The sequence below is a fragment of the Homalodisca vitripennis genome, chromosome 8, assembly GCF_021130785.1.
Source record: "Homalodisca vitripennis isolate AUS2020 chromosome 8, UT_GWSS_2.1, whole genome shotgun sequence".
Classification (NCBI taxonomy): Eukaryota; Metazoa; Arthropoda; class Insecta; order Hemiptera; family Cicadellidae; genus Homalodisca; species Homalodisca vitripennis.
Genome location: NC_060214.1, coordinates 114099252 through 114114228, shown reverse-complemented (window position 1 = coordinate 114114228; position 14977 = coordinate 114099252). Strand labels below are relative to the sequence as shown.

The 14977-nt window shown below is 31.9% G+C and overlaps 1 protein-coding gene across 1 annotated transcript in view; it reads right to left on the bottom strand.

Annotated features, from left to right (window-relative positions):
- LOC124368332 (G-protein coupled receptor 161-like) overlaps window positions 1-12020 on the bottom strand; it is a 221522-nt gene extending 209502 nt beyond the window's left edge. The window contains exon 1 of the mRNA XM_046825607.1: window positions 11988-12020. The gene's annotated coding sequence lies outside the window, so the exon portion shown is untranslated. The remainder of the gene's footprint in view (window positions 1-11987) is intronic.
- Window positions 12021-14977: the final 2957 nt, after the last annotated feature.

Sequence of the window (14977 nt, the reverse complement as noted above, 5' to 3'; positions counted from 1 at the left end):
CTCTATTGCTGATACCAGTAGAAAAAGTATGATTCTTGGTATTAAATACAATGATTTTATGAACTATAAACTTCAAGTTTTCCACGTAATTATTCTTTTTTACGCAATTTAACTTTAAAAGTTTAGAAGGAACATAATTTCACGACAATATCCAAGATTTTGTAAAAAACATTTTTAGCAAACATTATCTACAAGCTCACTGATTATTAACTAACTAGCGTCAAATTAGTTCATCATCTGTGCAGTGTGCCTCTACTATTTGTCGATAGTTCGGCAGGAATTCTCTGAGAACAAATATAAAGTTCAGCACGGCCTTCAACACCAAATCGCTTTCAGGACTGAATTTCTGTTGGTTTTCTGCTGTACAATGTTATTTAAAGCAGATAAACACGCTTTTATTTGCAGTCTCAAATTCCATATCTTACTTCAACAATACAATCACGAAACATTTTGTGTAATCAATTAAACACGGTATTTCCGATATTAAACACAATGTTTATAACATAATGCTAGTAAGCACATTACTGTCACTAGTTGACATTTTTCAACACCAGTATCACTGAATAACGTATCCCATAACTATCACTGAATAACGTATCCCATACCTATCACTGAATAACGTATCCCATAACTATCACTGAATAACGTATCCCATACCTATCACTGAATAACGTATCCCATAACTATCACTGAATAACGTATCCCATACCTATCACTGAATAACGTATCCCATAACTATCACTGAATAACGTATCCCATACCTATCACTGAATAACGTATCCCATACCTATCACTGAATAACGTATCCCATACCTATCACTGGCAGGATTTTTTCCATAACTATCACCGACTAATATATTTCACCTCTTATATCACTGATTAACATATTTCGTAACAAACACCGATTCATATTTTTAATAACCAGTACCACTACAAATTCTGACCACTAATATAACAGAATAACATTTCTCAACACTAATATCACTTACTAACATATCAACTAACTATACTTCGGTTGGTATTTTTTTTATGAATAGTATCACTTGCTGAAAACTCACCATTCATACCAAATACTATCACTATTACATTCCCTATTACTTGTATCACTGACTGACGATCATCACTAACACCAAATACCAACATTTCACACCATTAATATCACTGACTAACATAATATGTCGTATTTACACTGAGTACAATTGTTCCAAACTGGTATCACTGAAGTTTCCGCACATCCATTATCACTGACTTACATTCCCAATAAAGTAAAAAATGAAGTAACATTAAAGGATTGTAAGGTGTTTAGTTTGCTAATAATTATGTTTTTACAAAAAAATACTTAAAAGCTAAGTAAAGCATAGATACAGTTACCAGCATTACATACGGACGTCGCTCGATGGACAAGCATGTTACTGTACTTCAGTCATCCTAAACATTTGAATCTGATTTGACTCTTTTATCGAAAAGTATAAGTACACCACTAATCGAGAAAAATAAGTGCAAATGAATTCCTTCAGAAATCCCGGGATCCAGATATTCGGTCAGTGTCGCGATAGTTAGGAAAAACAAATCACGTTTTTGGTAAAATAAGGCGCTGTTTCCTAATCCTATCATATGTAATTTACATGACAGAATATTTATAACTCGACAGTTCTAAAAGTAACGATTCACTGATGGATAGTACGGAAGTGATCAGAACTAATTAAGTATTTAAATTGTCACTATTCGACAACCAGGGTGTATGTTAACTAGATTAGATGGATCGGCTTCATTGAACAACATTTAAAATTTGTATTCTAACATGTACTAAAATGTATTTTTATCACCATGTTTAGTTCTGAGATGAATCAAAGTTGTAATAATTAAATTGTTTTAAAAAGAAAGTTCCATCGTTATCACCATTTTTTCGCCATCCTACGCCGTTATGCAACTGAAATTTATATTATTGTTTGCGGCATATTAATGAGATAGTTAAAAAAATTAAATATATATTTACTACTACTTGATTTCCTATTACTATTTCCTCTAGTCATGGCTCAAACTGTTGTTTACTACAACTTATTACGTGTTTTAAAACTCATGTAGCAGTTTGATCAGTTGAAGTTTTCTACATAGTGCAATGAGATTTATTATGAATCTGAGATTTGTAGATCTGTACTGTCCCTCCACACCCATCCCATGATTATGGTTTAGCAGTTTGTAAAACTCAACACGCACTCGTAGCGGAGGTGATATAAGAGAAGGAGATTGTGGTAGTTGTGGTAGGTGGTGTTACGGGAAGGGGGAAGCGGTGTATTACATAGCTCAGCGTTATTGATATAGGATGTTATCGCATCGCTTCCATTAAAGCCAGTTTATGATGCTCCAGCTAGCTTTGAAGATCTTTAATCGTATACACGACCTTTGAATACGACATTGGTACTTTGCTTTGTAGACCACCAACTAAATTGGTTTGATTAACTAAGCAGATATTTACTATTAAGACAAATTTGAGATCTTAAAGTAAAATTTGTAGTTTAAGTACATGTTGTTTATTGTACGTTTTCGTACTACGAGTACTAATCCTAAACGATAGAGAACAGAACGGATTTTACACTAAAATCACAATGTAGCTCCGTTTGTATAATATTTTCCTTTTATATTTCACTCCCTTAATAGTGGAATGCATTCTGTTGTCATATATTTATTTGTGTTTTTAGAATTTTACAATAACTGAGTAATAACAAAGTAAATAACAACAATACTTAGAGATAAAATCAGTCGGTATGTTTTAGTAGAAATGTAAATATTTTTCCTAACGGTAATTAGAAATTTCGTTAGAAAAATTGTTTTTTTGGTTTTAGCCGTATAGCAAAATTATTTGTAAAAGTACGTACCATCCAATTTCCAACTAATAGTTCTAAATTCCGAAATATTCTTCTAAGTTCAGAAATTAAGTTACAATATGTACTGCACTGAAATATATAGACAATGACGGTGGTTTAACAATTTGTAAAAAAAAAAAACATGCTGTATAACATAATGTGGTTTAACATTGTACTGTGAATCCAGCCAATATGAGCATTCCTGGAGACCTAGCCTGTGAGTTGTTTGGCAATATTAATAGTAAAGTCTAAACTATATTTGTTACGTGAACGTTTAGTTTCACTCCAATTTACCTTCCTTTTAATGGAGTGTCTGGAATCTAACGCTATCTCAGACATGGAATCTGCAGTCATGTTCGTCTGAAGAGAATCAAAAGGACGCTGCACTAAGGAAGGATGAAAAAGGAAGATGAACTGGAGATAAGCTCAACGTTTACCCCTCTCGTCATAGCTACGTCATGTATGGAGTTTTCCTCATGGTTTACAAGATAAAGTCTACCATTCTTAAAAAATACTAAATTATTCCTTAAAAAAAACAGTATTAATTAAAGATTATGGACATGATGCATTACTCGAACCTTCCAAACCAACGTGAATTATTTTCTTTTAGCTCTCAGTTATTGTTTACATTAAATTCATCCCTATCTTAAATAACTCACTGACTTTAGTAACTAGGACTAGTGAACAGAACTTGCTAGTTTTCCATCAATGATAGTTATAGCCAGGGGATCCCGCTGAGGACAGTGCTGATTTGTACGTTGAACTGAACAAGATTATTCTTTGTTTTAGTTTTTTTTTATTAACTACGGAATGTTTCAAAGGATAATAGGATAGGATATCACAACGTTTCGAAAATTCAAATCTATCCTCTTCTTCAGGTGGAACATAGTTTAGTGGCAGTTTATTTCTGCACTTCTTCTATGTACTGATTGTCTCCTCAACCGACGAATAGGATAGATTCGAACTCTCGAAACGTTGTGTTATACATTTTTTAACATATAACGATGATAAATTCCGAAATCCTATCATCCCTTTAAACAAGATTAGCTGAATATATGGTTCAAAACACAAGAAGCAAAAGGTGACGCAACAGATAATCATAAAGAACTTTTTCACGGGACTTAAAGGCAGCGGAGCTGCGACAATGGCCGCCTGAAGGTGTTGTGGCCACAGTATCTGTAACATTACTCTGTATGACCTTTCCGATACGTCGTCAACACAAGACACCTTTAAATGTGATTATGTCGTTTACGTGTGTTCTGTACTTCACGAAATCAGTGGATCTGATTACTATAATGTTATTATCAGTGGATGGTCAAATAATAACCACACTGGATGATCATTGTAGTTTTATTGCGATAAGTTTTAAAACTCCAGAGTGTGCCGTGTCAGACTAAATGGTGTTTACACCAAACATTGGCGCTGCCTTCATAAGCATCCATTACTAATTGCAATTGAATTTAATAACGATAAAATGCAAAAAATAGCTTAATAAATAATACAGTTCATTTTATTATACTTTAAAAAGTAAATTTAGAATTGATTTAATACCAATTATGTCAGAAGTTTTTGTACTTGTACGCCAAACATTTGATCCAATATCGACACGAAGTACGTGCACGATGTCTCGGTCAACTAAAATAATTTTCAGGGTTTAGAAGACTGAAATATAAAATCGAAAATGAAAAATTTGGTTTATTTAAATAATCTAAATATAATAAGCATATAACAAACTAATAAAATATAAAGAACATTCTTTAAATGTGTATAAATACAGTCATTTATTTATATACATAATTTTCTATCCCTTTACAATTATTAAACGTATAGTAAAATTTTAATGAATTAGGACATAAATGCACTCACTCTTTTAAATACCTACGTACAGTTTTTAATAAATTTGTGTACAATTCAAACATTTCTAAATCGAAAGGTTGCTAAAAGTTTTAATGGTTTATTTTTGTTAATTATGTGGAAGTATAATAAGCGATGGCTATAAACTTACAAGAAAATACTAAATTAAATAACAGTTCTGAATTTAAAAAAAACCATAATTCATCAATAAAAACTGTAAACATATTTCTTTTAGGTTTAAAGCTGCATCCGTTAGGCGATTGTTTAATTTTATTTTCTTCTCAGTAGGTTTTTTTCACTTAAGGCAGGAAGTTGATACTACTCTTTATCTTTGTCCAACAAGACTTCAGGCAATTTTCAGCCTTCTTTTGTTTTCTTAACTTTTTCAAACATTCTTTCTTTTGTAACACAACAATAAAGAAATTAATACATTTTTTTCCTTAATTAACTTCTAAATCAATTTAGTAAATTTTTAATGACCATTATTTGACTGCTGTCTCGATTAAATTTGGCTGAATAATATCATATACGTAAGAACGTAATTCAAATTTTTTTTTATCTTTAATCGGTCGTATCAAATGTTATGGTAACTACTTAGTAACGATTAGGGAATTTTTAGGCCATATTTATTTACTACAATATTATTAGAATTATAAAAGAAAAACATGGTACTTATAATCACCTATATTACCTCACTGATATGACATAAGTATAATATATTTTCCTACTCTATTTTCCTATTTATATGCTAATAAATATGATTATTAAAACTAATATTGTAGAAGCCAAATACCAAATTGCAATATTAGATCTTACGTTGTCTAGGACAACTTGGGTATTTAATTTAAGTAATAGACTACGTACAATATATTGCTTATATACATATAGTCCGGTCTCCTATTTGTGTTTAATAAACACACAATTTACATCGATAGTACACAAGTTTTCCTTGAAATCGATAGAGAAATGTCTCCTAAATAAGAAATCAAATCCTGCACTCACCTCATTTGGTGATGATCAAAATAAGAGGGTATGCAGAGTTCATAATGTGAATTGATATTTTGTTTTTTTGTCATATTTTTCTTGGATGGACAAAATAAAAACTAACCGTCAAGCACGCAACTCCGCGTTAAATCATAGCCAGTAAATCATGGTGCAGACTCTTAAAGTTCACTTCCATCGAGTAATGAAAAGTAGTTCAGTATAAAAAATGTGTTTTTTGCATCATTACGATATAAACTCAGAAGGAGCAAACTAAAAGTAGGAATTTTATTTATTTATTTATCAAAATTAAAACCATTTTTGAACACTATATAACAAAAAAATAAATAATACAACACAAATAATATGAAACACATTAAGCTTGTGTCAGACATTACAAAAATATCAATAACTAAATGAGAACGGAGGCTTCATTTACATGCGATTCAAAAACTGTAAAACCTTCCCCTTAAAATATTTCTTCAAAAAGTCTAATTTAGGGGAAAGTTCATTGCCAAGGCGCTTCGAGTCGAGGCAGAGGAGCAAAGTACTTATAGTTTCTATCATGTTGTCTGCGAATAAAGATGTTTCTAAAGCGAGTTCCAGTAGCGATGTGGAAATCGATCCGAGTGTGGAGATATGGAAAGTCAATAAAAAGATCAATTATTGAACAGAAATGTGGCATCCTGAATCCGCCTTATTGTAAAAGGATATGAGCCTAAGATGATTAGCAAGGTGTTCAAATCGCTCTTCAAGATAGGGGAAACCAATTCTCAACCCAAAAAAACGCAAAACTCTTCTTTGTAACCTCTCAAAAAGCAAAACATGTCCTTTATAGTGAAGACACCAAACTACGCTTTATTCAAGACTTATTCGAATGATAAGATGGCATACAGCATTGTGAGAGTCTGTATACGGAATGCATTTGCTGCAGGAAATCTGTAGAGGAAGTTGAGCTTCCTGTTGGCTCTGGAGTACACAATACACATCCTCAATGTGTATTGAGGATTCACAATCACAAATTCACAATCAAATGGGAATTTTACATCGTTTTATTTACTTTAGTATATTTATGAATAGTTAAGGTAGATTTAGAGTGTCCAAAAAAATAATAATTCAATATCCGTAGGTCTAATTAATAGAGTAACTTGATTTATTGGTATTTTAGAGATGATGTCATGACAATCACCTTAAAATGTTGTTGAATTTACCGTATTAAATAAAAATGCACATTGACTGTTCCTTAAGTTTTTAATGCAACCTATAGGATTTCCATTTATTAATTTAGTATTACTCTATATAATACAACTGTATTGTGCAACATGCATTACAATCTTATCAGTAAATACGACTCCTGAAAGTTTAATTTTTAATTGGTAAGGTACATTATCTCAAGAACTGTTAGAAATATCATTCTAATTTTTTTCCAGCTTGATTAGAGGATAATTTTACGCATAGGGAATTATGTTTTATTTTATAGTAATTTAAAAACATGGTGTGACTTTACAAGACTTTAACGACCTCCAGTTTTTATATATATATTGTAATATTTTCAAATATTGTACTTTTCAGTAAAGGAAAAGGTTACTTCTGCACAAAATTGGTTAACATAAGTATTGGAATTACTCATAAACTAATGAAATAACATTTTTTTGCAATGTTTACATATATATATATATATATATATATATATATATATATATATATATATATATACATACGTGTTTTAGTATTAATTCATTAACAAATCATTAACATTTGTTTTCACTTTTATATTATTTTTATAGTTACTAGGAGACGTGATACTAACTATTTGTAATGAAATAATATGTTAAATATATGTATGTAAATTAATTGTTGCTGAGTTTTAATTTTTGGGTCTCACAGACCCAGCCCGACCACTCTAGGAACTTTTATCCTCCCGACCAGTGTAGGGTTAAAGTAAAACATATATAAGAGTAAAAATGTCCACACTGAAAAATTAAAATAATATTAAAATTTATTATATTAAAATTCTGTACACGTACAGAAGTTTTCATTAAAAACATAAGCTAATATCTTGTATATGACCTGAGAAATTGCACCTCTAAGGTAGAGATTTTAATAGGAGCAAAATACAACACTCTTAGAATAAAAACTGTTCTTAAGTCCAAGGCAACCAATGTAGATTATGATTCTTATGGCGCTGTTATACCATAAGCCATTAATGATTGACCAGTAGTTCAGTTTTAGGTCAAAAACTTTCTTATGAGCAATGAAAAAATTATATTATATATTAATGATGTGTATACACATGAGTAATTGTTAGTAAGTATTGAACGCTGTAACAGAAAGACTGAGTTCACATGGATACGTGAATGAATTCCAAGTTCCAATACGTGCAATCTACCGCTTGATTAATAAATGATTAGGGTATACAGAACATGCTGCAATAGATAGCAATATCTTATGTGATCTGCCGTAAGGGCCTTTGACACGATCTTGTGTCGTGTGCGATGGATTACAGAGAGTTACTGGGTCGTCCTTTGAATGTGTCTTTCAAATAACCGATGTGTTAATGAATAATAAATGTTTCTTGATTTGTGAAACCCCAATTATAGACCTACATTTAGTGTTGATCACTTATATTTTCATGACAAACTTTCCTAAACATATTTTTGAAAGTTGTTTAGCTCCTTCTTCTTAGTACATTGTCTGAAACCTGACTTCGAAAGAGCAGAGTTCGAAAAGCAATTCGGCGAAGAAGAAGCTTATAATGAAATTTCATAGAGTTTTCTCTTTTACCTTATCAGACGATCATGAATCCATATTCCAGGATTCAAGTCTGTGTCAGCGTCGGATACCAGACGCTGCACTAAGAGGAAGATGACATGGAATTAAACAACATTGATATTGAATCAAGCCTTCCCACGATAGCTACGTTAGATTTTAGAACGATACGATTTATCCTAAGTGAAAGTGTGGTCTCGCCTTACCAAGAAGAACTGTTTCATTACAGGTACTTGATCAAAAGTATTCATTCAAATTCTAAGTTAAATACCAATTATTGTGAAGTGACTGAATGTTACGACAATAGTAAATGTCTTCAAATTATTAAATTAAATTCGATTATATCCAGTTTGCTTACAAATTTATTTATTCCATAGTGTTTTAGTTGCCACTATGATTATTCCATAGGCAAGCGATCAGTCAAATCCTACGGAGTAACGTGTACCATTATAGAGTTCATATTGGCTATATAGAAATTAAGTTTCATGACGAATTGCAAATTTATATATAAGTTATTTTGTCTATGCATCTTGCGGATATACAGTTTGATAGACAAACAGACAAAAATAAGTAAATGCATTCATTAACGATTAAGAATAAAACATTTTCAAATAAAAACAAATAATTTAAGAATTATTATAAAATAAAAGTTTAAATTAATTACAACTTTTAAAAAGTAGTGCACTATTAACCATAATTAAATTTGCAACTAATAAATTGTACATATCACAAAGTAGGAGTATACTAGGCCACTTGTCGTGTAACAGACTTCGCTAATATTGCATGCAAAATTAAAAATTTATAGCTCATTTCATTCTCAAGATATTTATTGATATTATTGATTGTAATATTTATAGCTCATTTCATTCTCAAGATATTTTGCCGGCAGATGTAAAGATAGAAAATCATACAGAAAAGACATTTTTTATTCGCCAGAAGGCAAAAGCGAAATTGTGTCAGCTTACCAAAAAGTAGGCTTCGATGACGCTCAGCCTAATCCATGCTCGGGCAAAATATTGGTCTGTCTCTAAATGTTAGAAAATGGCAAGGAAATACATATTTTACTGGTGGATAATTTAAGTTAGATGTGATCATTGTTGAAAAAACTTAAAAGATACACTTAAAATCATGAAAATAAAAACAGATACTGAACACAAATACATTTCAAAAATTGCTGGTAACATAAAATTCCTATAGCTTACACTTAAAATCCTATCGAGAACACTACCCCTCCCCACCATCGGTGAGGTCATGCCAGAGAATCTGTGAGTAATATCTGTGTTATCGTATACAGTACTAGAGGTTAGACTTCAGATAAAACCACATCAAAATACGTAATTATTTAAAATCCAGTTTTACTCGCAATTAAGTCATTATTTAAAATCAATATCTTATTTTAATACAATGTATTTTGTTTTAAGTCCTATCATATTCAAACTATCATCTTACATACGTTAATTGAAAAAGTTTTTGTTATCAATATGGTTCGTTAGGGAACTGATTAAGGTGGGTGGGGGGGAGGGGCTTAGTTGATAGAATGGTAGGGGACGCGTTCACTCGTAATTTAGGGTAGGGTACAATAAGCGGACCCGGTTTTGTTATATCGAAATTGGCAACCAATATTACTTAATCATAACCATCGATATCATCAATCGATACTGATTAATTATTTTGAACAATTAACTTTTAATAATCTGTATCAACAGCTGTAAACACTTTCAAATAATACTCGTAATGTAATATTTCAATTTTATATAAGTAACATTTGATTATTAAAAATGGCAGTTAATTTTAGAAAACTACACGACGTTTCTTTGAAGGATGATAAGAAATTTTTTTCGTGACTTCAACACGTTGTACTCGTACCGAAAAACCCATTATGTGAAATTTGTGGGAAAGAAACAACTGTAACTGTGAGAGGAGCAAATATGGTCGTCTTCAGTTTTCCTAATTTTGGTTATAATAATTTGTTTGATCACTGTAAATATTAAATTCATATTTTAATTTAAAACATATCATTGTTATTGAGGACTATAGATACTTTTATCTCGATTGATAGTCTAGGATTTGAGATGCGAATATTAGGTATCGATGATTACATTCTTCGATATAAAAAACCGGGTCCGCTTATCGTACCCTACCCGTAATTTATAATACTGAGTAGGATTTGACAAATTTCCATAAATTTAAACTAATTATTTACTGTTTCCTCAAATCTTAACAATTTAATGAGGACTCTATGGGCAACTAGTTATTCAGTGTAATATATGTCACAACCGTGTCACAAGAAGCTTCCCCGTACCACAAGCTATCCCACCCACGTCTCAAGATGTCCGAACTGTATCACAAGACGCCCCACCCGTATCAAAAATGTGTATCCCATGTCACAAAATGTATAATCCATGTCGCAGGATGTTACTACTGTGTCAACTGTGTCACAGGGAGGACCTCGTGTCACAATATTCCTCACTTATGTAACATGATGTCCCATCCGTTTCATAAATCTAATACCCCTGTCACAAAATATCACACTCGTATCACAAGATGCCCCATCTGTGTAAAAATAAACTCTATCTCGTGTCACATTCTGTCTAATCCACATTACAATGTGTTACACTCGTGTTTGTACGGTGTGGAGGTGTAAAGCAGAAAGGTTGCAGCCTACGGTGTTCTGTGAGAATCACAAACTATCGATAATATGTGAAATTCTATAGTATTTGTTATAATCATTGATGGAAGGTACAATGGTTATAGAAATCAGGAAATCGAAATATTATAATATGAAACACGAAACTAATGTGCTTTCTTTATCAGAAATTTTGGCAAGGTAAACAATACCAAACTCCATACTCAGCGAAAACTATGATATTGTATTTCCAGTGGTTACGTTGTAAACTAAATTTGAATTTACATTGTATTTTCAGTCAGAAGCAATGGTTGCAATGGTTTATTTAATTGCCTCCATTTATAAAATAATATTTTCAATAATATACCTGGAACAGCCAAAATATTCTAGAATATAATAAATATGAAATATCCAAATAATGTCTGTAAATATTTTAAAAATTTATAAATGACGCTTTATTCCTAGGAGTTCTAATGAAGCATCCAGCTATAATGGCCTGGTCTCATGAATACGGCAGTTATCGCTAGATAATCGGTTCAAGCATTGCCTGCTGGTGAATGTTGGCTTTAAAGTGATTCAGTCAATAGAAGTACTCAGCCTGCTCGGCCTTAAAGGTCTCAAATTAAGAACTGCTTCGTAGCCCTGGTGAAACAAGGCAGAAGTACGCCACATATCGTGTCGCGTAACAGTCTACACTGAGGTTACATGCATAGACTTAACTCCTGGAACCTGGAGTCTTTTTTCTTCAAAAGTTATAAAAACGTCGTTGACAAAGAAACTCTAATAAACTCTTTAGGTTTTTCCTCAATATATCACACATTTATATCCTGTAATGCACAGTAAAGAAACATTTTTTTGACATTAGCTTGATGAAAACTATAATTTATACTCACCGTTTCTGATAGTGTCTCATTTTTGAAATTTATCTGAAACACAAAATATTGTTACTGAAATTGTTATTTCTTAGAACGAGGGTTCTTTCTTCAAGAAGTTAAAAAAACATTTCATAGAAAAAATAGTCCAAACCTATTTGCAAATTTCTATTGACCTATTAATCTAGCTCATGCAGATGCAAAACATACGAAATAGCGAGCAAAGCCGTGGATAACAGCTAGTGTGATATACATAGCAATGTGGAGTGCGATTATATTTATATTCAATCAATGAATTAAATATTCAAATGTGTACATGCAAGAAACATTTTATTGAATTGTGGAATGTGAAGCATTTCCGTTCACATTGAGCAGAACATGTAATTTTGAAAGCAAACGCTCTAAAAGCTTTCAGAGCAGAGGTTCTATTTCAACATTTTATAAATATTAATTTCGAGTCTTTAGCAATGGAGAGGTTTTGCATACATAAATATGTAACGTATCATGTATAAAAATACTTTTTTGGTGTGCTGTATAAAACCTTGAAATGCATGCAAATGTTGAAATGTTTAAAAGTAAATATTGAAATGCATGCATATTGTAAATGCCAATAGACAATTATTTGTAAATGAACAAATTATTTTTAAACGTGTTGGTCTATTTACATAACACTTTACCATGCAACTCGATATATTGATTTCACATCACACTCGCTCCAACGAGTTTATGTAAAATTTAAAATATTCATATTCCTCCCAGCGGAACACTGCACAGAACGGATGTTCAGGTGACATCTCATTAAAGCAACGCTGTGTCAACTTTCCGTACGCCCGCCACCAGTTCGTGACGCGTCCTCTCTCATTATAGCATCCGTGACCATCCGGTGTCGGTATAACATTCAACTTCTCTTCGATAACTGGTCTGCGTTTAATACCGGACACGTTTCTGTTACAAGTGTTGGTACTTTGGTATCCCTATCTAGTACTTGTTATTACTTGATATGTAGGCTTAGATTAGGTTATAAATATGTTACTAGTTGTAACAAAGATTAAAGTGACCTTTACAAGAGTTCACGTGATCTAAGCTTGAAATTAGACTATATCAAGGGATGTTTTTCTTATTTCGCAACAAGTGCGGGGTCACAGAAGCCCATATTAATGACCAGGAGCATTTCTGATCGGTACTTACCCGACCTCAGATCACGTCCCAGATCATCCAGCGTGATCGAGCGCCGGAAAAGATTAGCTTTTAATTACGCACACTGTTCTTAAACCTGTCAAAACGCGTTGTTTCTTGTATCTGGAGAAGGTTTTAGTCCAAATTCTAAGGAAATTGGCAATGTCAATGTTTTAAATTTATGTTTAGTAAAAAAAATGTAAGAAAATACAAAAACTTTTAAATCAATTACAAAATGATCACCAAATTTTAAATTTTAAGTTAATATTTTAAACTGTCACTAAAAATTAGGTGATGTTTGCCTGTATATTTAGTCGTTTTTTAGATACCAATGATGGCAGAAATGCCAAATCTGTATTTTATATATATATATATATATATATATATATATATATATATATATATATATATATATATATATATGATATCTAATAAATTATATATATATAATTTCAATAAACATTGAATCACTAAAAGTACTTGCTCCGCCGGGACTCGAACCCGGATCTCTCACTTGCCGGGTGAATGTGCTACCATTACACCACAGAGCCCTCACTTTTTACGATTCAATTATTTTGTATTTGGCCGTTTCTTTCACATATGTGTTTAAATAACCAAACTAACATATGATCGGAAGACCAAATACCTATCAAATGACTTTTGTTTACATTATTTATTAAACTTGTATAAGTGGCAATAGCCTAATTTAATTTCAATAAACATTGAATCACAAAAAGTACTTGCTCCGCCGGGACTCGAACCAATAAACAAAACAAACATTGAAAATTTTGTGATTCAATGTTTATTGAAATTAAATTAGGCTATTGTCACTTATACAAGTATAATATATATTTGCAGGTTTGTTTTTGACGATGAAAGTATTATCAAGAAAACATGATTTTCCACACGCATTTTCTGTTTTCAGTAGTTGATCGCTCGTTAATTGCATACCTATTATTTACTTTGGTTTCAATAATCAGTGTTTCGTTTATATGAAGAACTTGTTTTATTGATAGTACGTGTTGAGCTGACATACAACGCTCATCTATGATTTGTTTATTGTAACCTAGACTGTCTTTATGTTATATTATTACCCACCTGAGGAAGAGTTCAGATTGCAGATCTCGAAAAGCGGTTTCGGATACATTAAATCAGCGTCATTAATCAACTTTAATACTCTGCCTCACTAGAGGAACTCTGTCTCTCCACATACAACACGCTTCACATTTAGCGGATTTATTCAGAGATGATGAGGAGCGGAGGGAATATCAATCAGTTTGTTTCACGCCGGGAAATCTCCCGCGGGATCGATGATTGTTTCAGCGGAAATGGCAACATTGGTAACACTGACGCTGCGGCAGCACTGAGGGAGGAAGTGTATTCAAGCGTTTACATGCGGCTGTTTTTGAATATGTAAAATATGCTTTCAAATCGGCGTACATGCAAATTTCCACTTTCTTTATTTAAAACCAATTGCCTGTATGTGGCGTTTTAATTAGTTTAAAAATATGAAATTTTCATTATTATTGTATGTTTATCACACGAGGGCTGTAAACATTTAATTTTTTCTCTTTGTATGATTGCACGATATCTCGAAAACGGAACCTATAGAATTGAATTGTTATATTAATTTTCATTTCTACATAGGCAATGCTGAGTTCGATGATGATGCAATCACTCCATGGAGTTTTGCTACGTGTAGTGAACAATTTTACATTGTTTTTTTGGATAAAAATAAAGAAAAAATGTAGAATAAATAAATTTGTAAACCAGTTAAGTGCAATCATTTTAGATTTTGGATTGGACATTTTTATTGCGTAATAATATCCTCCCTA